This window comes from Schistosoma haematobium, chromosome 1 (genome assembly GCF_000699445.3).
Source record: "Schistosoma haematobium chromosome 1, whole genome shotgun sequence".
Taxonomy (NCBI): Eukaryota; Metazoa; Platyhelminthes; class Trematoda; order Strigeidida; family Schistosomatidae; genus Schistosoma; species Schistosoma haematobium.
The window spans coordinates 54722407-54745272 of NC_067196.1; the positions used below are offsets into that span (position 1 = coordinate 54722407).

At 29.2% G+C, this 22866-nt stretch overlaps 1 protein-coding gene across 1 annotated transcript in view; it reads left to right on the forward strand.

The window, feature by feature from the left end:
- Window positions 1-438: 438 nt before the first annotated feature.
- DOP2R (Dopamine D2-like receptor) overlaps window positions 439-22866 on the forward strand; it is a 59413-nt gene continuing 36985 nt past the window's right edge. Inside the window, exon 1 of the mRNA XM_051209091.1 lies at window positions 439-637. The gene's annotated coding sequence lies outside the window, so the exon portion shown is untranslated. The remainder of the gene's footprint in view (window positions 638-22866) is intronic.

Consider the following 22866-nt stretch of genomic DNA (forward strand, 5'->3'; position numbering starts at 1 on the left):
ATAAAACACTGACAATATTGATAAGATAATCTAAATTCTGAAATCTGAATTTATAAATAAAAATATCTGACCATCTAATTAAGTACGAACTAAATATAAATTAATATGTGGATATTTTTTAAATGAATATCAAATTTCTATATGGTCATAAGTTGATGATTGGTTTACAGATTTTAGAGTAAAATGCCAACAGATATACTGTCTCTTATCACTTTCGCTTATTTACATCTCTCTCTCTCCCTCCATATATATATATATAGGCATGATTGTCCAATCATGAAATAAGATAATATCTAACCAGTAGCATGCATTTTTGTACTAAATAAATTGTACCAATAATAATAAAACATCTTACTCATGTAATATATTTATACAAACATTGTACATTAACATTTATATTTGATAAATTTATTATTATTATTATTATTATTATGTAAATTTAATAAAACGTTCAACACTGTTATTCCATATTCACTATTCATACATGTAAATTATCTAATGCATCATTAATACACTACATTAGCCTTAATAATAATAATAATAATAATAATAATAATAATAGTGGATTTGTATTTCTAATGATACATTGAATATTTCTTTTTATTATTTATAACAAATCAAATCACAAAAGAATTCAGTGAGTTTATTTTATGATTATAACTATTTTAATATATGTGAATTAATAATTGAATTCATGATTCAATTAAAGCTAGATCATCATGGAAAACTCAGATGACCGTTTCGTCCTAGTATGGGATTCCTCAGTAGTGCATATCCACGATCCCGCTGCGCAAGATTCGAACCCAGGACCTATAAGTCGTGCGCGAACGCTTATACCTTAGACCATTGAGCCGGTATCCAATGGTGTTAATGTCTAACTTCAACCAATCCATGAAACTGCTCCACCGTTCATTATTGTCTTAAGTGCTACCAGGTTTTTCGTAGTGGTTTAGCTTCAATTGACTAATGAATTCAATTATTAAATTACTACAATCTCCACATAACCACTCTGAAGGTGAGACTATAATTTATGAACGACCTTTGACACCAAAGTGACCTTGAAAGTATCTACCTACTTAATAGAGCTAAATAAAGTTTACACAGCAGTTTGATGAATAAAGACAATGATTTACAGTTGATGACAAAGGTTAAGATTTAGATTTATGGTTTTCATCCCGAACTCTATTTGAACGAATGAATGAGTGAATTTCGCGCCAAAGTCCAAGACCTTTTATTCCAAATCTGATTGGTTGATCCATAAATTATAATCTCGCCTCTCTGATTATATATAACTTAATTGTTGAATGTTTAATAAACCTAGTTTTTTATAATTTTAATCATTGAGTAACTTCCTACAAATGCTATTTATGTATATTTTATTTGCATTATTTATCAATGTACTTGCTTAACAACACGATAACCTATTTTCTAGTCAGTAACACCACATATTTGCTAATATATGTAATAAAAGAGTAAATGAATTTTTCATCTTACCAACAAGTTGTTTATTTTGTTTGCTTTTTCTCCAGCTGGAGAGAATAAAACTCCATCGAAATCATCCATCTGACCTACAAATCTTCTCCACTATTTAAGAAATAATTCATTTTCTGTCATTGTAATTAACAATTTATGCTACCAAATGAAATATTGATCTTCCTCCTTTTACATTAATCTATTTTGTTTTATTTTTTAAACAACAGCTCTATTTATTATATTCTCATTAGATTAAATATGGACTCTTCTAGACTGGCAATGTATTGCATATTGATTACTCGAGATTATTCAAAAGCCTAAACACCAGTTATAGAAATAGTTTATTGTTAAAGATTGGTATAATCCGCAAGCGTACAGGAAGCAAGCACATAGTGAAACCAAGAGTATGTGTGTGTGGGTGTTAAAAATCCATATATATATATATAGTTTTGAGTGTTAATCAAGTATGGATAAATTATTGTCTGTGTATTACAACCAATGGGAGAATAGATTACAAATTGACATGTGCTCAATCAGACTTACACAGAAAATTACATGGTGGATCAAGTGTCTAAATTACAATGAGCAGATAAATAATACAGTAGTTGGATGGACTTATTACAAAACCATAGAAATTATTATTGAAAACAGTATATGGCATATACCTTTATTTTTTGCAAATTTTCTTTAACTGGTTAGAAATACGTATTTTGTTTGTACAAAGATGAACAATCAGGTGAAACTTCTTAGTGAACAATAAATTGATTAATAAACTAAATTTGATGTAAAATAAACATTCTTATCTGTAAAACGTCTATTTGTATAAGACTAAAGGAGAAAGTGGCATGCTTAACTTATGAATACCATACATAACATTTAATGTAATGAACATTTTCTATGAAATGAAACTATCTATCACATGCTGAATACGATATAAATTAGAAAAACAAAATAAGTGGTCTAGACACATTTTCCCATTCATATCTTAATAGAACTATCTAAAATCATTTCTTAATATTAATTGGTTATTTCTTATGTAATAGAAAATGATACTTTAGAAATAGACTATTTTTTCTAATAGACTTAGTCATGGTCACATCTTGAACAAATTCTTATTGTTTTGTTTATTTTGATTGTTTCATAACATGAATGTATTGTTCATTCAATAGCTTCTCATTGTTTATTGAATTTGGCATGTTGTCTAAAATAACTATAATTTGCATATTCTCTATATTACACAAATAGTTTTTGATCTGATTCCAATGAAATATTTAAAAAAAATTATAATTATAAAGGTAATAATGAATAAAAACGATTCAATTTATGGCATAACATGTATTACTGATAGAATTGTCAATATGATAGAATTAGGTCAAATAATGATAAATGTTATTTGTTATTGTTGGTGTTGGTGTTTACATTGTATTCATCAATAAAGACTAAGTATTCATTTAATGTTTGTGTGGATTACATACATAATATTGTCGGTGTTAATGTTTCTAATTAATTATCTTCATTCATATAATTGTCCATGTGAATTCCAAAAAAATAATCTTATGAATTACAAATTTTAGATGGTATAGTATGATCAGTGAGAATACAATTCAATTTCCTATCAATAGAACATTATAAATAAATTAATATAGTTGTAATATCTGAATGAGTAGAAAAATAAGATTTTCTGATGTTTAGTGACTTAATGTAAGCCACTTCTTCAAAGAATAAGTAACTAAATCAAAATTAATCTCTTGTACTATTTAAACTTGGATTAATTTTTTATTTGGCTATTTATTCTCTAAAGAAGTGGCTTACACTGAGTCACGAAACGTCAGAAAATTTTTTTTACTGATTGGGATATTACAAATATATTATTATTATTATTATTATTATTTATAACAATCTACCCAATACTTAACTCATTCGAAATTATCAAGTTAAACCTTGGTAATGATACAACGGAACATTATATTAATATTGTCTATAATAATTTTATTGATCGAGGAAAGAATTAATGATAGTTAGTTAAGGAGAAAACAAGAAAAGACATTCTTATCAACTATGCTCTTTTTATTCATCGCATTTCTTATCATAATCTATTGTAAACATATTACATTTTAGTAGAATAAGTAACAGAGTGGGTGCTGAACCGGATGAAAGACTCGGTAGACGCCCAACTTCGAGATCAACAATCTGGATTTCGTAAGGATCGGTCGTACGCAAACCAAATTGTGACACTACGGATCATCGTAGAACAATCAGTTGAGTGAAACTCGTCACTATACATCAACTTCATTGATTATGAAAAGGCATTTGACAATGTAGATAGGAGAACGTTATGGAAAATTCTTCGACACTACGGAGTTCCCGAGAAGATTGTCAATATTATCCGGAACTCATACGACGGACTACAGTGCAAAGTAGTGCATGGAGGACAGCTGACAGATGCATTCCAAGTAAGGACCAGAGTCAGACAAGGCTGTCTACTCTCTCCCTTCCTCTTTCTTCTGGTGGTCGACTGGATTATGAGGACCTCGACATCTGAAGGAAAATACGGAGTACAATGGACAGCTCAGAATCAATTAGACGATTTGGACTTCACAGATGACCTAGCCCTCCTATCGCATACACACGAACAAATGCAGATAAAGATAGCCAATGTAGCAGCAGTCTCTACATCAGTAGGCCTCAAAATACACAAGGGGAAAACCAAGGTCCTCAAATGCAAAGCGGAGAACAACAATCCAATCACTCTTGATGGCGAAACTCTGGAAGATCTAGAATCCTTCACATACCTGGGAAGCATCATCGATGAACAAGGAGGTTCAGATGCAGACGTAAAGGTGAGGATCGGTAAAACAAGGGCCGCATTCCTACAATTGAAGAACATTTGGAATTCAAAACAACTTTCAGCCAATATCAAAGTCACAATCTTCAATACGAACGTCGAGGCAGTTCTACTGTACGGAGCTGAAACTTGGAGAACTACAACAACCACCATCAAGAAGGTACAAGTATTTATAAATGGTTGTCTACACAAGATACTCAACATCCATTGACCGGATACCATCAGCAACAGCGTACTATGGGAGAGAACAAACCAACTTCCAGCTGAAGAGGAGATTAGGAACAGACGATGGAAATGGATAGGACATACATTACGCAAATCATCAAACTACATCACGAGGCAAGCCCTAACTTGGGCTCGCGAAGGGAAGTGGAAAAAAGTATGGCCAAAGAACACATTACGTTGGGAAATAGAATCAGACATGAAAAGGATGAATAATGACTGGAAGAAGCTCGAAAGGATTGCCCAGGACAGGGTTGAATGGAGAATGCTGGTTAGCGGCCTATGCTCCTTCGCGAGGAGTAACAGGCGTAAGTAAGTATGTAAGTAAGAATAAGTATGCATTTTGAATTCCCTAAAGTTACTATCTATACATTAAGGATTACTAAACTCTACCCTTAACTTATACTATTTTTTTTATTACATTTCCTGACATCTTGTGATGTTATACATAAATTCTAATGTTGCATAATGTTTTTTAGTTATAATACAAGTTTTAATGCAAGTTTTCACTTGGGAAATCACTAAAAGTACATAGACTTTTAACGTGCCTTTAAGGTAAAACAAATGAAAAAAAAGGTTTAATTGAACAAAATTTTTTAGTTCATTAATACTGGAGTTAATTTTTAAAGCTTAAACTTTATTTTTAATGTAATGAACATTCAGAATATATGAGTAATACATTTACTATTATACGTGTATAATTGCCATAAACACCTTATATTATTAGATATATATTTGAGGTAAATATAGAAAACAGATTGTACGTGTTAATTTGAGTAAATGTTTTCATTCAAATAGTCCACTTAATTAATCATGATAATCAATTCATCAACAGCTTACAGCCAATTAGATGAAAACATTTAAATAACTGGTTGAAAATTTTTAATAAAGCTAAAGTCAATTTTGTTACAAACCTGTCAAGGATAAAACCTGTGATTGTCTTCGTCTCATTGGGATTTGCACTTTATTCTAGACACTGATTACGGATATTCGGCTTAATACTAAGCTCAAATAATTTAGATTTATTGTTTATTTAGTACACTGAAAACAAAAACAGAAAACCATAATTTAAACTATGTTGACGTGAAACTCTCTTGAGCGATTGCTAACAGCCATAACCTGTAGTTAGTTAGTTGTAGTCCATGTGTTAGTTGGTGATTTTATAAAACCTCACAATATCTAATCTTTACTTTGACAAATCACAACGATACACTATTTAAATATTGATTCCCGATTTTCCTAAATGCTTTATTTAATTCGATACTAAAAATATACGAACTGACTATTTCATTAGAGAATTTACCTTTAAAACTTTTGATATTATATCATTGTGTTATGAATAATTATAATAATGTTCAAAAATACTGTGATCATAATAGAATGTTATTCGTCTACTGAGTATTGAAACGCTTCAAGTAAAGTGATATATGCAAATCACAGTAGATCATTTATTTGAAATGTACTTTTTAAAGATCTTGAAAATTTGAGAAAATTCTATTTACAATTTTCTTTTTTCTTTTATGACAGTCGTTGATTGATTGTGTATCAAAATATTATAATTAACAATACCGCCATTTTTTTCATTCTTGACGAAAGAATGACGTAAGGACATAAACAACAAAGAATCAATCAATATTTCATTATTTATAATTAAACTGATAGAACAATTAGTTCAAATCAAGTTAATGCATTAATAGAAGATAATTAGGGAAATAATATCCTTTGAATATCATTAAATTATTCAAAAAGAGATGAACAAAACAAAGATATTTTTAATAAAGTTGAATAATGATTAACAGTATAATTTAGAATGTATGTTTCATTTGATTTGGGACTTGTCAACTAGATATATTTGAATCTCATTGTTAATCATTTATACTGGGATTTGAACCTTGAATGAGTAAACACTTGTTGATGTAATAATCATTTTCATAAATATAAAGCGATTTCAGTAAGAGATGTTTCAGAGGGTAACTGTATGAGGGAAGGATTTAATAAACTGAAATATTTATACATCATAACACTTGATAATATGATTTACTTGATTTACAAACTATAAAAGTCACATGTTTAGATTAGATTAGAAAAGAAAACAACAATAAATATTTGAAAATCATTATCGGGATAAAGTAATTACGTTAAAATACTAAATACACTAAGTATAATCATACTTTTTCTGTTAGACTTTATCTTTTGATGAAATTTGTATCTCGTCTATGAACTAAATATAGTTCATTGTTTCGCGACAATTTGATAATTGATAAACTTCATATTTGAATTTATTCATTAAGATTGTTCATATAGAAATAAGTATTTAGTGAGTGTTACTTTAACAGAGCCATGGAATAACATCAATTTTTCACATTATTAATCAATGTGTTGTTTTATTCAAATATTTTCGATTGAGATCATGAACCGATTGATGTTAGAACACCATTGAAAACCTGAAAGTACTGGACTGCCGTGTGGTCTTATTGTGGGACTCATCAGCAATGCGAATCCATGATCCCGCCCGCGGGATTCGAACCCAGAGCCTTTAGTCTTGCGCGCGTACGTTTAACCTCTAAACCGTTGAGTTGGCATACAACGGTGTTGTTCTATAACCATGTGCTCACCATTGACTAGCTTCATGTGGGAATCCTCGGAGTTCCAGTGAGAAGCTGTGGCCAGTGGTGCTAATCCGTGTTGGGTAGTGACAGTTATCTACCACAGTACAATAAAAGATGGTCGCGCAATTTCGTGGATTGATTAAGGTTATACATCAACACCGTTGTATGCCGACTCAGTGGTTAAGAGGTTAAGCGTACGCGCGCGAGACTGAAGGCTCTGGGTTTGAATCCCGAGATCGGGATAATGGAGGCGCACTGTTGCGGAGTTTCATAGTAGGACGAAATGGATGTCCAGTGCTTGCAGGTTTTCAATGGTGATCTAACATCAGTCGGTTCATGATCTCAATTAAATACTCCACAACCCCTATACTGATTATTTAAATATTGTTGATACAATTACAATTCAATTTACAATCTTCATAAAAGGAGCATCGTCTTAATAAGATTCAATAAGGTTTCATCTAGTTTGTTTTTTTTTAGTAGAAGATTAAAAAAGTTTATGTGAAATAAAGTATTCAGCAAATTGTCACTTTCCAATGACAATCTAGAATTGTTTTCTTTCTGTGAAACTATTCTTAATCAAACATTGGAATTAACTTATTTTATAACTGTATATCGTGCCTAGATTTAATAGTATACTTTGCATTATGTTGAATCGATTATAAAAAAATATAAGTTTGGTGAAAGCTATCAAATTAAATGTTGGTAAATACGTAAGATCAATGACATTATGAAATCACATATGTTTAATGATGATAAGAGATTAAACGATTTTTTTATTATCAATTGAGATTGTTGGAAGTTTGAGATGAACTATGGTGGAAAAATCACATAACCCGTTTTTGAGTACAAAAGTTTTTATGTATTTCAGAATCCAACTACTTAAATCCATTAATATATCGTAACTAGTACGGTTAACCAAGACAAAAGTTGATGATTTATTCACTAAATAGTGATACGGTGAACAATATGTCATATCACGAACTAGCTGATGTTAAAAACTAGGATCATCAAATTTTCATCTGTGTTTAATATCATCATATTCTTTTGTAGAATTTCAAGCAGATGGACAGTCTCAAAAAGTATGAACCGAAACTAAAATAAATGCCTAATAAACTCTAGATTACAATGTTCCTTCAGTTCATGTCAAATGATGATGAAAACCATTACTAACACATAAATTTTAGTCGCTTGTAGTAATCTTTGCAGATGACTTAAACAATACGAATATGAATAATCTAAATATATCGCTCTTTTTTGATGTTTCTTTGAATTTTAGCGGAACACATACTATAAAGCATATACCTCCTAGATTTGCATGTTGTATTATTATTATTGTTGTTATTATAAGCTTTATTCAATATTATATTTTTGGTACAATATAGAATTCTCAGCACAAAGTATTTCAACAAGTTCCCGTTTCTTAATTCTTGGTCGATTCTGACAATAAATATTGAGTGATCGCCAGTTAGATGTTAGCAGTCCAGTAAATGAACATTTGAATAATGTATATTCTTTTCGTTGCATATTGCCAGCGACCACATTATCTCTTGTTGGGCTTTTTGTAACTTTGACAACGAAAAGTTGTACACTTTTCAGAAATGCACCAGGATAGGTTATGCGACTAATAGACATAATGATATATTAAAACAAACAAAAATAAATAACTTGTTGAAATATCTAGATGGCAGGAACAGGTAGCCCAGATGCTTAAGCAGGTCGCCTATTTTTCTTTATAAAACTATTACATTACGTAATATAATATTTTATGAGTTACTAATGAAACTGATTAGTGAATAATTAATCATAATTGAATATTATAGAATAGATTATCAACTTCTCTTCAATTCATTCATCAAACACTGGATAATTAGGAGTAAAGATCCATAATTTATTATTTCATTGATTTTGGTTAGGAAAAATAGAATAATCAAAATATTCACTGAAGAATATATCCTAATATTATTATTGGAATAAATATGTCATATTGTTAATCTAACATTTACTAATGTAAAAGAAATACAATAGATGAATCAATACTGTTTTCAGGATATATATCTCAACAACTGATTACATAATGTCATATGTTTTAACCAATATGAAGTCAAAATATATACATGCATGAAAACAAGTGAACATGCCTTAGTATTGTATGTATTGGAATTTTATATTAGATAGTTGCATTTTGCAATTTTCGGATATAATATGTAAAAATAATAAATTATGTTACTATGACAACATATTACCATTCTCTCATTGACATTAGTGATTATTGAAGCAAGCTATAGTGAAAATTTGAATTTAAACAAGCACAAACGTCAAGGTAAATGTCAAATGCCTTTCATTGACATGATTAACTTGACAACAGTATTAGAAAAATAAAACAATGACATAGTCGATCTAAGATATAATATTAGAATAAATAAAGGTCTCTCATAGCTCATCATGCTAAAGAACTCACAAGTTACACCGGATATAAGTAGATAAGAATTATGGATGAGACTACAATTTATGGACGAACCAATCAGAAGCGCTTGAGGGATTTCAAGGTCACGACACCAATTTCATTACTTGACGCTCACGTATGATCGGTTTACAACGGATTTTAGAGAAGACGTGATAATTGAGCGGTTACAACAAATAGGATTACTAAGAAGTTCCTTTATTTGTCACTGCGGTAGTCAAAGGACTGCTGTACTATGTGCAGACTACCTTGATGAGATTGTCTTTTGATGTCATTTATGTTGAAGGAAGAAGTCTGCTAGAACAGGGACTTTCTTCGCTCGATGCCGATTGAGACTCATGTAAATCATGATAGTTGTTGCGAATCGGATAATAAAAGCACCAGTAATACTAACTGAATCATTTGCAAACGTCACTGAAGCTTCGGATGTTCAGTGGTATGAGTATTGTAGAGGTATATATGCAATAAAAAGGACAAGTTTACAGGAATCGTTCGGAGTTGGGCGTATCGTTGAAATAGACGAAACAGTAGTCAGAAAGCGGAAATTTAACAGAGGACGTATTATTAAAGAAGTCTGGCTAAGTAGCACTCCCATAAATATACCTCTCAGGTCTTTGGAATTTACGACAGGTCAACACAAAAGGAACACATCCGAAGGGTTAGAAACTGACAGGCAACGACAATAATACGAGTTATACGGCAATATATGCGGCCAGGCACTACAATACATACAAATGATTGGACAGCGTACAGATGCTTGCGTAGACTTGGTTATGTGCATCACATCATTGTCCACAAGAACCATTCTGTGGACCCTACAATCGGAGTGCACACTAACAATATTGAAGCTATGTGTTCGAGACTGAAGGATTATTTACGACCTTATCACGGCTCAAGAGGCCGACTATTATGGAGCAATATGGATGAGTTCTTCTACCGTATGCGTTGCGATTTAAAAACCGTCGAACCTCTTTCAAACCTTGGCAAGCTTTTGAACCATGTATAAGAAGTGCATCCACTTTAATTCTTTAGTTTTGTATAATATATTTTTACTTTATATTGACTGTTGATATTTCTCATGGTTACATAAGATTCGTTCAAAGATTGTCCATAAATTATAGTCTCACCATAAAATCTGTTATTTTAATAAACCATCGTTTCTATTGAACGATAAACTTTTTAAGAGCTGGTACAAAAAACGTATACTTACTAAATATTCAATAGATTCTTGAAGATGAATCAAAGTGCATTACATGCAAATGGGTTTGGTTAGAAATAACTACTATGTGGTGTATCCGGATGTTAAAATAATCTATAGGATATGAATAATTTGCATCATGCAGTTAGTTTTTTATAATAGTCTTATGCTTTTACGGGAACTCATTACAAATTGAACTACAGAATACGTATATTTTATCTCATAGCCGTAAGTGAAGATTGTGTTGAAAAAAACATCTAACCAATGATGACTAAAAGCAATCACATTAGTTTTGTTCTGCGTTTATTTACACAAGATGATACATTCAGAAACAAGTTAATATGAAATGTTACTGATTTAGTTAAAAATCAGAATATCATTTCAAACCAATTGATGTATGGAATTTATAACATTAGGAGTTTACATTATGTGATCATAAAATTATTAATACAAATTCTGAAGTATGTTTCTGAAACACACTGATAGATTACTTCGTGTTGGAATATAAGACAAGGTTTTGTTCACACTTATTACCACTCATTTTACTTAGTAACAAGCAATGCACTCAGCTATTGAGTTGGTGAAGTATTTTTATTTTTTCCTTCGTCTCTATAGAAGAGTAACAGTAAGTATACTGTTGAATTACATAAAATTTCTTGGATCAACCATATTCATCACCTACTTTGCTCAAAAGTCTTAGAGATCAATGAGATAGAGAATTGGGTCAATAGAGTAAAGTTTAAAGTTTTAAAATAATTAGTTGAAAAGGCAAAAATCAAGCAACAATTTATTCTGACTAGAAGATATCAGTGCTAATTGTATTTGTTATATTACAACTGGGTTTCAAAATCTAATTATATCTGATAAATAAGATAAATAAGATTTCTTACTATTAGGAAGTTGTATATTGTAAACACTTTCCTCTAGTATTGAAATAAACATGTTAAAATGAAAAAATTCTACACCACCAAATCGCAGTATAGAGGTCTAGAGTTTAAGTATGCACTCATGAAACTAAAGGTACTAGGTTTAATTTTTGAATATAAGGTGATTAATCCATGCTCCTGAGTCTCATACTAAAACGAAACGGTGATTCACTGATTCCAGGTTTTCAATGGTTGTTTAACTCAGATCAGTACGTGATTTCAATAAAACACCACAATTTTCACAATCCTATATTGATAAATTCATACAACGTGTTATTTTATTAGATTACCTTAATGTTTAACAGCTTGAATTATATAACTGTTTTGCTAAAGTTTTCTTTATTACATTACATTATATTATTATATTGATAGTTAAATATAGGAGAATGTTTATTCACTATATTCATACTCAAATGAACAGAGTTTTTCAGTCGTTAGTACTCTTATGTCCATGAAATATTTCTAAAATTAATTGATTAACAATATCTTACCATAGATACTATTTTATTATATAAATAAGTATAATTAATAACTTGACTATTCACTTAAAGTATTCTGTTACATAAAGGTTGTACTATGTCATTTTAATGAAAATATTTAATTATATTGTATCCAGAACTAATTAGTAATATATGGTTGGCATATGTCTATATGAAATGTTTTTCTGAGGAAAAGGATAATTAATATAAATATGTAATAACAATCCAATAAACAATATCCTGTTTATATAGACAGGCGTCCTCAAACAGCAAACAATGTTTTTTTGTTTATTTCACAAATAAATGAATATACTTAGGTGGAGTAGTAGTAGTAGTAGTAGTAGTAGTAGTAGTAGTAAGAGTTAATCTGATGTATTACGTATGATTGTTAGTTACCAAAATAAGATTTTTTTAGTTTAATGTATAAAAGAGTACTAATGCTTTTAAAACAATCGTTTATGTTATCAGACTTTGGTTAAATGTCAAAGAATCTCTGAAAATCATAACCAAAGACTTTTCAGCAATATCAATAAGCGGTATAATGATGTCACATAACTATTTTCATGATGATAGATAATCATTTTCATATATCAATGCCGATTTGTTCTACTTTCAGAGTATTGTGTAAAACGATCGTTTTGATAGTCTTAAATATTTTTTTAAAATTCCAGTTATTATATTTCTTAGGGTAGATTCTTCATGCCAATCATGTTACCATTCAGCTTTTGATAGTTCAATATGCGAGAATGTTTGGCTATATTGAGTATTGGGATTTAAATAACATTCGTAAAACTGCTGTTTTACTGTGTAATTAAAGATATTTAGTCGATTGATACTATGCACAAGAAGATCATGTAACCAGGACGTTCTTGAAATAACTACCCTTCAACTTATTTATAATTAAAATGTAAATCAAGATCAGGGCTTGATGAATAATTGTTTTGCATATTCTACACTTTTAGTAAGATACTACACTCAAAGATAATTTAATTTCGTTGGATCGATATACCGCATAAGTCATCTAAAATCTCAACTAAAAATCAAGCATCATCAAAATATTTGTCTTAATGACATAGGTTTTGGCATGTTCAACAGACAAAACAAATCAACACATAAATGTAATTGAATAGGTACAACTTTTCTGGGAATGGCTTTTTGAAGCGTTAGTAAAAATCAATAAAAGTCAATTGAATAAATAGTCAAATGAATATTAGGTGATAATTCTAAATAAAAGAGAGAAAAGAAATCAATATAGTATGAAAAGAATAGGGAATTATCGTTAGTATAGTGGGCCATCTAATGGATTAGAGATTAATAGGCCGAGTATATTTTTGACCAGGTTATTCCGAAAGTTTTTAGCATATATATCACATTTCAAATCAACTCAGTCTTTGCATTATGTTATCAAATTCACAAAATGGACTAATCCATTTAAATTATAAGAAGGGTTATGAATACGAGGAATTGTATCGCAATCATTGTATTTCAATAAACATTATGTAAATAGTTTATTTTAAAGTAATTTTTAAAGGCATTAACAGTTTTGGAATTTATTAGTATGATATTGTTTTTCATGTACACTTCTTACTGTTCTAAGATAATACATAAAGATGGTTTAGGAACTGTTATTTTTATAGTTCAGATTACAAACCGATTACAGCTAGATCACCATTGAAAACCTGAAAGCACTGTACGGCCATATCGTACTAGTGTGGTGCGTGTTACTGATGTCGACAGATATAAGTAGTATGTATCATCGATCTAAAGTAGAATGCCTGGCGGCAGAAGGTTGAGAAAATTTAGAAGTGAATGAGAACAGAAAGTGACTAGTATGGAAACAAAGGAAGAACAAAGTCTGAGACAATTGATGGATATTTTTACAATTGATGTATTTACTATATGGTTCTCAGAGTTTACTATGATATTGTGTAATGTTGTATTGAAGTACATTTGGTTTTCTCCGACTATGTTCTCATTCACTGCACCAGTATGTTATTTCTCAGAAACACGCAACCACTCCTATGCTTCCGGAAATGGGATTCAGAATCTTTTGTCTCTCAAGCAAACGCTCAAGCACTAGACCATTGAACTAATATTCCATGATATACACGTCTGACTTCAGTCGATCCACAACTTTCATCCATTAGCTGTGGTGAATAACCGTTTTGCATGCGATGTATTTGAGTCCCATTCATTTATTAATAATAACAAATAAAAATGTACATTATTTTGATAATGACCAATTCTAGTGTAGTTTGTAGTTATTTTCGGTTCAAATCTGTTCCCATACATTTAAAAAATGCGACTTCCATTATTTTATCTAAATACCGGTTCATAAGCTGTTAGCCTCATATTATTCATAAACTATATACCCATAATAGTTCACAAACTGATTGTAAGATTTCTTTGTAAACATATCTTTTAAATAACTAATAAACAAAACATAGAAGACAATTAGTGTCTGACCAGATTAAGTTAAAACCAACAATATCAGAGTTTAAAAAAAAGACTGTTAGCTTCATTCATTATCCCAGGTACTATTTATTTCACTCATGTAAATCTTTATTATTATTATCATTAATATCATTATTATTATAGTTGCATAATTTACTCCAATTCATTCAAACACATTTTCGCCTTATAAACTAGATAAAAGATGTTTAAAAAACAAACTAAACAGCACAGAAACTGGTATTATGTATGAGATTTATGAACAATGAATTATTGAATATGTGATATTATGAATTAGACACAAACTGTCAAAATCTTGTGAATAAAGTGTCATTTCTTTGATTATTATTTTTTTCCCTAACAACAAAACAAAACAAAAATGTATTTATGATAATAATGACATACAGAAAAATTTACTAATTTTATAATCCATGCAAAAAAAACAAACAAGCAAACAAATAAAAGTTTTATTCTCTTCACTTTAAGAATAAAACATTTCAGTAGTATAGTAATAGTAGTATGTCAGAAATGAATACAATTTCACTCAAATAGTAATAATAAATAAATAAATAAATCAGCGTATTATCTTATTGTTTAATAAAATTAATTGTTTTTTTCTTTAAACAAAAAAAATTTTTTTGTATTATTGACAGTGATACAATGAAGGAGAAAAAAATCCACTTGGAAACTATAATGTGATGGTAACAAAAAGTGTGAATATTATAAAAAAAGGAGAAAAAACCTAAAAAGAAAAACTAACTAACTTGTCATAGAAGTTTTATTTTAGTTAAAATTTATGATAAAGAAAAAAAATCATGAAAGAGATTAGTTTATTTTATTTAGTTTTTGTTATTCAATGAATTTATTTTCACTTTAGTTGAAACGATGTTCATATACAGATTCCATTGTTCGTTATAGTATGGTAAATGCTACTGATATTGATAGATATAAGTAGTATATATTATTCACTGAAAATGAAATATCTGAAGGTAGAAGATTAAGAAGATGAAAGATTAAAAAAATGAGAACAAAAAATTTTTGATGTAGAAACAAAAGAACAATGAAGTAAATTAAGTATTTACTGCATAGTTCTCAGATTTTACTAAGATATTCTGTAATTTTGTATTCAAATATATTCGAGTGTCCCCGATTGTTGTGTTCAAGTTCACTACAACAGAGTTATTATTTGTTATAACTGAGTATTCAATTAATATAGATTGATTCTTTATATAACATAGTTTTATCATACTGGTTTTGTTGAACCATGTGTTAAACAAAAACGGTAGTTTTTATTTGATACTATTTCCAGTGAAGATGTAGATGAATTTTAGTAGATTGTTTTTAATAAGGATGATCATTTTGTTTATATAGCGTAATCATATCTCTAGTTTAATAATTGTTATGATTACAGTCTCCAGCTTTGCACAATTGTTTGTGTAATTAATCTTCTTGTCAGTGATGACCTAGTAATGTCATCTATTCAGACGTTTGCTAGTTGAAGGAATATTTTGTTCTGAATAGAATGCAGATAATTATTAGTAAACTGATCTGTATATCTATAAATATGATTGGGAACAGAAGGTGAAATATAATAAATTATTAATTGATGTTATCTAATTGAACACAAGCTTACTAGTTTAATTTCGATACTTTGTTCCTAGGTTTTCAGTAAAAAAAGTGATCTATGTATATGAACTCATGCATCTTAAGGTGAATGTTATGATAAAATAATAATAAATTTATAAAACATTAGTTATATGAAAGTTAAACTTAATATTTCATGTCAAACATAATCAACCATTGCTTAGACTTGTCAAGACTTTTATTATTATAAGTATCTTTTCATATTTTTTCAGTTTGATGCTGTTTGTATGGATTTTGTCTTAGCGATATTTTACTCTCTATTGTATTAAAATATTTAGCATTTACATAAATGATTATTACATGATTTTAAGGAATTTTACATTTCATATATGTTAGTCAGAGTTCAAGGTGTTTGCTTAATAATTCTCTCTACTTAAAAGCAGGTATGAGTATTTTTCCATAAGAATATTTATCTTACATTTGTAAAATATTCATTTTAAATAGCCTAGTAAACGAGGAGATAAGATGTTATAGTTGAAAATCTTAAAATTAAACGAATGAACTAGTTTTATAATTTATGATCACTAAGTAGTAGCTAATATCATATATGCCAATTTTTTTCAAGTGCCAATCGGATTCTGTCGATCGATGTGTAAAATAACCACTGGTCTATGTGGCTAGCAGGGCATGCACTATGTTGAGATGTAAGGTAGTTGTAAGGGGTAGTCAACAGGAAACCCTGAACCTTAGTTTTGTGCTATTCGACATTCGTAAGCTAAATGTACCTATAATCTTGAAGGAACTGATGTTCTCCGGCGTATACGATTCCATATTACCTGGATTCACGGTCAAACACGTTACCACAGAGCTATTCGAGTGACAACTAATCTTCTGTTAAGCTGGAATATATTTATAATCGATTAATCATTGAGTAGTGATGAATGTCAAATGTGTGATAGAGTTAAAGGTAACACAAAATGATTGAACTTCAGTTTATATATCACGACTTCACATTGATTCAAAATGTATCTACTTTATATTATTTTTGATGATTTGTTAGTTTGCTAGTAGAAATATTTCATCCATGAACATCAATGATCATTGAGTTTAGCTTAAATGCAGTCCGTTATGATCCAAAGCTTATTATTTACTTTCTAAAATTAAATAAAAGGTTAAAACTTTCACTAATAACAATAGTACAAGTAACAATGTATTTTATGAGTAGAATTTTGAACAATTATGCAATAAATTAACAATATAATCTAAAGTCATTTAATTACAATCTAATTTGTTCGACTGTTAATTTTAGATTTTGAAAAAATAATACAAAACTAAATATATTCGATGGAGTTTTGTCCTATGAGCTAGATGGTTTGGTCGTTGAACTTTCATCGTTCTTCTGAACGACACCGTCAGCACAAACTTCAGATAGAAGTGAAGTGTTCGAATTTCTTCACATGCGTTTCACAGCTTGGCCTGTATACCTCAACGTTGATTGGTTCTTATTGACCTTAACTTTGTGATTTTTAACTCCTTTGTTTTGGTTATGTCTCGCATTGGTTTGATTTTTTTTCCTATGAAAGCTCCACGACCAAACCATCCAGCTCAGAGAACAAAACTCCATCAAAATCACCCACCTGAGCTACAAATCTCCATCATCTCTAAATACATTCGTCTAACTATTTGTTTAGTCAAATCATTTATCTATACAATTACACTTTAAACATTGTTTATTCAGTTTAGTATAATAGTAAATTAATAATATAAATGGGTACATAACAAATGAGAATGAATATATTTCAATATTTTGTAATAACCGATGGTTGAATTCAGTATTATTCACGTTTAAAATGAATGATTTTTCTTTCTAAAATTGTGCGAATTCCAATGTTATTTATTTAAAGGTCATATTAAGGTCTATGAACTTTTAAAAATCATAATTAAAGTGTTAGACAAGTAATATACTCTAAAAATATTTAGTTCTATGTTCAACATATTAACAAACCCAACTACTGTATATAATCAGATGGGGGTTTTGGGAATATTATAGTAATTTAGTAATTGATTTTATGAGTTAATTGAAGCTAGACGACTATGGAAAACTTGAAAGTACTGGACGGCCGTTTCATCATAGTATGTAGCTCGTCATAAGTGCGCATCCACGACCTCGCCCTGCATGATTCGAACTCAGAAGCTATCAGTTTCGCGCACGAACGCTTAACCTCTTAATCGTTGAACCGGCATTTAACATTGTTAATGTCTTTTTTCAACTAATCCACGAATTTGTGCCATCGTCCACCATTGTCTTCAATGAGCTACTATCTTATAACCAACTCGGTTGAATTCCGCTGTTCACAATTGAATATAAACTTTAGAATTTTGGCAAACCGAGAGGGATTTTTTTTAATTGTCATGAATCAAAGTAAAAATCAGTTTTTTTCTAAATATTGACATTAATCCAAATTCCTAGTAATATAATATTTCACTGAAGTTATTCCATTTAAACTTTATAAGAATACAGAATTGAATAAGAGTATTGCCAAGAAGAAAAAAAAACGAAATTAGTTATTTCCTAGGTAAAATGCATTAAAAATGATAATATATAATTTATTTATAAAATTTACCACCACCATCTTTCTTTTATATATTACCACCATTAAAATAACTACTTCTATGAATTAGATGTTCATCATGTTGTGCTAATGCAGTATGACAACTTGGACTGATGCATATATGTGCCTTGTCCTACACTGTAACTAACTGACTGATTGAATTATACAATCCCATACATTTGAATGTTGTAAACTAAACTTTTATTTACAAAATTGCCTCATTAATCTATTTCAGTTAAAGGTAATACCATAAAAGATTTATAAGATCATCTTAACAATTGTATATTATATTGAATATTATACTTATATCTTTATATAATTTCTATCTTTACTTAATAATCATCATTTAGAAATGAAATTATAAATTTCATTTCATTTAAATACATTAAAATAGGAAGAAAAAAAGAAAAGAGAGTATACATTACATTATTAGATTCATTTTATTATTGAGTGGTATAGTTTTGTTTTAAAAAAGAAACTTTCTTATCAAAGTGTATAATGGAATGTAATATAATTTAGTTATTTCTCATTTGTATGATTCATTAAAAAAAAGGGTTAAATGAAAGTAAACTAAATGAATTTAGAAATTTGTTAACATAATTAACGAGTCTATTAATTGAAATGTTTAACTTGTAATGATGATTTTTTTTTGAAGATTTGTAGTGAAGGAGAATATAGGTGAGGACAAGCGATTGTAATTAGTACAAAATTACAGAGTTACATGGTAAAACAGAAAGATCATACTTTAATATTTAATTTGCAAAATGTCCATTAATTATCTCATAATTCGTTGTTACTGTATTTCTATACCAATTACTTTCTGTTCCTGTCCTTCCTTTCTTGAGTTTTTCAATCTTCTTCTGTCGGACATTATATTATATATAACGCGTTATATACTACTTATGTCAATTTAAGTAGCACATCACAGTTTAAGTGACAGATAATTCATATCATTTTTTAAAATTAGACTTCAAAGACACTATGACATAAGTTGATAAGTAATGGGTTGAAGTTAGATATTAACATTGTTGGATGACGGCTCAGTGGTTTAGAAGTTAAGTGTTCGTGCGCAAGACCGATAGGTCTTCGGTTCAAATCTTGCGAGATAGGATCGTGAGTGCGCACTGTCGAGGAGCTACATACTAGGATGAAACGGTCGTCCAGTGCTTCCAGGTATCTCATGATGCTCTAGCTTCAATTGACTCATGAATTCAACTATTAAATTACAATAAATAACTGTATCTTTATGTCTTGGACATACATACATACATAATTACATACATAACATTATGAAACAATTAAGAATACTGCTTAATGGACAAATAGGTTGTAAATTCCATAGAAAAGAATGCATTAAAGACGAATTTTGTTTTTATTGTCTGTATTTTTTACTTTTCTTAGAAATCATTTACTATCATCAAATGTAATTGCAAATGGCTAGACTTTTCACATAAAAAGGCAGTTTACAGAGGAAGTTTATTAATGATGGTTTGATCACAATTAATACATACTGATATTGTTTAGGTACAGCCGTGAAGAGAAAAATCGAGGTTAACATTGTATTTATAAAAAACAAAACAAAGTTTGATAAATTTAAAGTGAAAAATAATCTTTGAATTCATGAGTTAATTGAAGCTAAACCATCATGGATCACCTTAAAGTATAAGACTTCTCAGCTGTATGCATCCACGATTCTATGTCGTGAGATTTAAACCCACAACCTATTAAATTACCATAATATCCATAAAACCCTTCCCCGAAAAATAATTTATTCCATTTTCATTCATATGTATTTAAATTATTTGTCATTTCAAAGTAATATCTACCCTATTTTAAGTTAAAAAATGAATGACTTAAGCTGACAACAATTTTGTTTTCTATTTTGAAGTAAAAATTTATTGTACTTGTAATTTATTTTGACATTAAAACCTGTTAAGGATAACATGATTGATCTATTCACAATAACTACAATTTCATGAAATTATTTTTGTTTACATTTAACGCATGTATATGAAAGTATCTTCGTTACGTAATATACTATGTGTATATCGTATAAAAAAAATACAATGTTTATTAATTAAAATGTATTATGACAAATAAAAAATAGAATAACGATATAATTCAAAACATTTATAGTTCTGATAATCTTCGTCTTCTCATTGTATTATCCAAAGTAATAGTCTTCGTAACGTATAAACATCTTAAATAGGTAAAGAAAAAGATTGACTACCTAGTTTTATTGATTAACTTTGAAATATAGATATCACATCATCTACTTTTCCTCTTGTGAAAAGCGATATCATTTCGAAAGTTAAGCCCAAATGTCTTCAAATTTATCACTTCACATGCAAAAAAAATACTTTGGTGTATGTTACTTATATTTGCAAACATAAGTAGCATATAAAACTAGTCGAAAGTGGAATGTCTGCAAGTAGAAATTTCGAAAAATTAAGATGAAGAGAAAAGAGAAGGAGAAGCAATCCAGATAACAACAAGAATGAAAGTGCAATGAAGCTTGTAAGGGGTAATTCAAAGATGTGTAAATCATTTATTTGATGTATGATTTCACATTTTACTAAACTACTGTGTTTTTGTGCATTAAACAACAAATTAGTCTTCGTTACATAAATTCACGTTCACTACAACACTAAGGATTATGGTGAATGTTATATCCATGATATGACTATCTACTAGTAAACAGAAGATAAGTTGTCATAAATCTAGATTAACGCCTTCATACGACAGGCTAATTGGTTTAACTTTGAGGCTAGAAAAGCGTGAGTTCAAAGTGAAAGTAACTGCCTTGTGTAGAGAAACGACAACTATTCTATCCCTGATTCGTTAACAAGCAAGTGGGAGAAGAGTCAATTGGAACACTACTCGATTTATTCCTGATTCCGAATTTCCATCTCCAACTCAGTCCCGATTCAGATTAATGCAAAAAGATACATGAATAAATAAATGACTAACATGGTCATAGTGCAAAACCAGTTAAGAAAAGACACTTATATCCATACTAGGCATTATGGTAGGAAAATAGAGTACCAAAGATTACGTTAAAATGGCAAAAGCTTTGGAACAGAAAAGAGTATGTCAGTGAACCATATATCAGACGAAAGCTTATGATTTTTTAGAATAAATTAGGTACAAAGATAATTCTTAGTATTTTATAAACTTTGTATTAAATGAAATAACTTTCCTAAAAATAGTTTTCGTTGTTTGTTTTAACTTCTTTGTTACTTGATTCACATCAGCCAAATTGACTTTAACCATTCAAACTGAATTTTTTTCATCTTAAATACGCATCAAACTTTAATTTGTATACAAAGGACTAGATTTCAATCTATTAGATCGTTTGTAACTTTACTTTCTAAATACATATTTTAGTCAACTTCATCTTTAAGTAATATTCTATTACAGATATCAGTATTAAAAGTTGTGATTTATAAAGAAAAAAAGTTATCTTAAAATTTCCCTTTAATTAAATTTTAAAAAAAGAATAATAAATTCTCTCTTTTAATGTGATCTACTTTCCTAGTAATCAAGGGGGTAATTTCTTTAGCTATCAGATAAAGATCTATTCTTAATGATATATTTGTCTAATGGTACATATGGTATCGATGCATAAATTAAATCTTCTGATATGGTTTTTTTTCTTATGGTAACAAATAAATTAGTTGGCTCATTTATAATTAAATATCATTCATATTCACTGTAGTGACGTAAATTAATTGCTTCTGTTATTTTTTTTCTTTAATATGCTATTCTATTAAGAGAATTGAGATGGTTATCATTTGACAATCTTTCCTTTTTATACATTTATTTAATCTATACTATTCAGATACAAAAACTTAATAAAGTTAGTAACTAACTAATAAATACAATTAATGAACAATATTTTCAATGTTAGAAATGGTTGTCATAATGTTTAAGGATACATTGATCATAGTCAATATAACTGGGCAATGTTTAGGAAATAATCCTATTGATGGTTTCTGGTTAC